Below are 4,616 nucleotides of genomic sequence, written 5' to 3' on the forward strand. Positions count from 1 at the left end.
TTATATATATTAATTGAGATTGATATTTACATGATTAAATGTTTCCAACATGTTAAGCAATCAAACTTGATAAGACTTGATTAATTGAAATATGTTTCATATAGACAATTGACCACCCAAGTTGACCGGTGATTCACGAACGTTAAAACTTGTAAAAACTATATGATGACATATATATGGATATATATATAGTTAACATGATACTATGATAAGTAAACATATCATTAAGAATATTAACAATGAACTACATATGTAAAAACAAGACTACTAACTTAATGATTTTTAAACGAGACATATATGTAACGATTATCGTTGTAAAGACATTTAATGTATATATATCATATTAAGAGATATTCATACATGATAATATCATGATAAAATAATAATTTAAAATCTCATTTGATATTATAAACATTGGGTTAACAACATTTAACAAGATCGTTAACCTAAAGGTTTCAAAACAACACTTACATGTAACGACTAACGATGACTTAACGACTCAGTTAAAATGTATATACATGTAGTGTTTTAATATGTATTTATACACTTTTGAAAGACTTCAATACACTTATCAAAATACTTCTACTTAACAAAAATGCTTACAATTACATCCTCGTTCAGTTTCATCAACAATTCTACTCGTATGCACTCGTATTCGTACTCGTACAATACACAGCTTTTAGATGTATGTACTATTGGTATATACACTCCAATGATCAGCTCTTAGAAGCCCATTTGAGTCACCTAACACATGTGGGAACCATCATTTGGCAACTAGCATGAAATATCTCATAAAATTACAAAAATATGAGTAATCATTCATGACTTATTTACATGAAAACAAAATTACATATCCTTTATATCTAATCCATACACCAACGACTAAAAACACCTACAAACACTTTCATTCTTCAATTTTCTTCATCTAATTGATCTCTCTCAAGTTCTATCTTCAAGTTCTAAGTGTTCTTCATAAATTCCAAAAGTTCTAGTTTCATAAAATCAAGAATACTTTCAAGTTTGCTAGCTCACTTCCAATCTTGTAAGGTGATCATCCAACCTCAAGAAATCTTTGTTTCTTACAGTAGGTTATAATTATAATACAAGGTAATAATCATATTCAAACTTTGGTTCAATTTCTATAACTATAACAATCTTATTTCAAGTGATGATCTTACTTGAACTTGTTTTCGTGTCATGATTCTGCTTCAAGAACTTCGAGCCATCCAAGGATCCATTGAAGCTAGATCCACTTTTCTCTTTTCCAGTAGGTTTATCCAAGGAACTTAAGGTAGTAATGATGTTCATAACATCATTCGATTCATACATATAAAGCTATCTTATTCGAAGGTTTAAACTTGTAATCACTAGAACATAGTTTAGTTAATTCTAAACTTGTTCGCAAATAAAAGTTAATCCTTCTAACTTGACTTTTAAAATCAACTAAACACATGTTCTTTATCTATATGATATGCTAACTTAATGATTTAAAACCTGAAAACACGAAAAACACCGTAAAACCGGATTTACGCCGTCGTAGTAACACCGCGGGCTGTTTTGGGTTAGTTAATTAAAAACTATGATAAAATTTGATTTAAAAGTTGTTATTCTGAGAAAATGATTTTTATTATGAACATGAAACTATATCCAAAAATTATGGTTAAACTCAAAGTGGAAGTATGTTTTCTAAAATGGTCATCTAGACGTCGTTCTTTCGACTGAAATGACTACCTTTACAAAAACGACTTGTAACTTATTTTTCCGACTATAAACCTATACTTTTTCTGGTTAGTTTCATAAAATATAGTTCAATATGAAACCATAGCAATTTGATTCACTCAAAACGGATTTAAAATGAAGAAGTTATGGGTAAAACAAGATTGGATAATTTTTCTCATTTTAGCTACGTGAAAATTGTTAACAAATCTATTCCAACCATAACTTAATCAACTTGTATTGTATATTATGTAATCTTGAGATACCATAGACACGTATACAATGTTTCGACCTATCATGTCGACACATCTATATATATTTCGGAACAACCATAGACACTCTATATGTGAATGTTGGAGTTAGCTATACAGGGTTGAGGTTGATTCCAAAATATATATAGTTTGAGTTGTGATCAATACTGAGATACGTATACACTGGGTCGTGGATTGATTCAAGATAATATTTATCGATTTATTTCTGTACATCTAACTGTGGACAACTAGTTGTAGGTTACTAACGAGGACAGCTGACTTAATAAACTTAAAACATCAAAATATATTAAAAGTGTTGTAAATATATTTTGAACATACTTTGATATATATGTATATATTGTTATAGGTTCGTGAATTAACCAGTGGCCAAGTCTTACTTCCCGACGAAGTAAAAATCTGTGAAAGTGAGTTATAGTCTCACTTTTAAAATCTAATATTTTTGGGATGAGAATACATGCAGGTTTTATAAATGATTTACAAAATAGACACAAGTACGTGAAACTACATTCTATGGTTGAATTATCGAAATCGAATATGCCCCTTTTTATTAAGTCTGGTAATCTAAGAATTAGGGAACAGACACCCTAATTGACGCGAATCCTAAAGATAGATCTATTGGGCCTAACAAACCCCATCCAAAGTACCAGATGCTTTAGTACTTCGAAATTTATATCATATCCGAAGGGTGTCCTGGAATGATGGGAATATTCTTATATATGCATCTTGTTAATGTCGGTTACCAGGTGTTCACCATATGAATGATTTTTATCTCTATGTATGGGATGTGTATTGAAATATGAAATCTTGTGGTCTATTGTTACAATTTGATATATATAGGTTAAACCTATAACTCACCAACATTTTTGTTGACGTTTAAAGCATGTTTATTCTCAGGTGAATACTAAGAGCTTCCGCTATTGCATACTAAAATAAGGACAAGATTTGGAGTCCATGTTTGTATGATATTGTGTAAAAACTGCATTCAAGAAACTGATTTCGATGTAACATATTTGTGTTGTAAACTATTATGTAATGGTCGTGTGTAAACAGGATATTTTAGATTATCATTTAATCTACGTAAAGCTTTTTAAACCCTTATTGATGAAATAAAGGTTATGGTTTGTTTTAAAAATGAATGCAGTCTTTGAAAAACGTCTCATATAGAGGTCAAAACCTCGCAACGAAATCAATTAATATGGAACGTTTTTAATCAATAAGAACGGGACATTTCAGTTGGTATCCGAGCGTTGGTCTTAGAGAACCAGAATTTTGCATTAGTGTGTCTTATCGAGTTTGTTAGGATGCATTAGTGAGTCTGGAATTCGACCGTGTTTACTTGAAAAATAATTGCTTAACAAATTTTGTTGGAAACTATATATTTTTAACATGTGAATATTATGTGATATATTAATCTCTTAATGCGTTTGATATTATGTGATAGATGTCTACCTCTAGAACAAGTCCCATTGACTCACCTAATAATAATGAAGAGTCAAATGTAAATTGGAATGATTCGTGGACTGATTCACAAGTTCCCGAAGAGGAACCGGAAGAAGAGTCGGAACCGGAAGAAGAACCGGAAGAAGAATCGGAACCGGATGAAGAAATAGAACCGGTGGGGGAAATAATAAAACGGTTAAGTAAAAGAAAATCCTCAACCAACCGACCAAGGTTAATTATGGTCAATGGTGTTTCCGCCAAAGAAGCAAAATATTGGGAGGATTACCAATTCTCCGATGAATCGGATTCCGACGAGAATTCCGATGATGTTATAGAAATTACCCCAACTGAATTTAAAAAGGCAAAAGAAAATAATAAGGGAAAGGGCATAAAAATAGAGAAATCTAATTCCAACCCCGATGAACTTTATATGTATCGTCAACCCCCGAAGTCCTTAAGTTGTAACAATGACCCGAGAACCTCAAAACCACCAGGTTTTTCTAAACCAATGTGGAAAATAACGGCTTGTATTAGGGGAACATCATATATCCCTAGAAACTTGGCAAAACGAACCAAAACCGAAGAAGAAGAAACAAGCGAGTCGGAATAAGATAGTTGTATTCGTGTGGTGTAATACATGTAATATAGTGTGCTTATGCTTTATGATATATGTAAAAATTGCTTGTATTAATAAGTATTTTTTTATGAATCTAACTCTTGTCTATTTTACAGTATAAAAACACAAAATGGATAGACAACCCAATATTTTAAGAGACCTACCCGGAGACATGATTGATGAAATCTTGTCTAGAGTCGGTCAGAATTCTTCGGCACAACTATTTAAGGCGAGATCAGTTTGTAAGACATTCGAAGAACGTTCCAAGAATGCCTTGGTTTATAAAAGGCTTTCGTTCGAAAGATGGGGGATATCACATTGGGAAATCCATAAGTTACGATGTGTTTACTTTGACGCATATATTGCGGGGAACCCAAATGCTATTTTACGCAATGGGTTAAGAAATTATTTTGACTCAATATATCCGAATATTGGACTTCGTGATTTAGAAAAAGCGGCTAACATGCAACATAAAGAAGCATGTTATGCTTACGGATTAGTAATGTTCGCTTCTCACCAAAGTGAGAACAAGAACATCGGGCTACAACTATTAAACAAAACGTTCCCACAAG

Source organism: Rutidosis leptorrhynchoides, chromosome 1, assembly GCF_046630445.1.
Source record: "Rutidosis leptorrhynchoides isolate AG116_Rl617_1_P2 chromosome 1, CSIRO_AGI_Rlap_v1, whole genome shotgun sequence".
NCBI classification, from domain to species: Eukaryota; Viridiplantae; Streptophyta; class Magnoliopsida; order Asterales; family Asteraceae; genus Rutidosis; species Rutidosis leptorrhynchoides.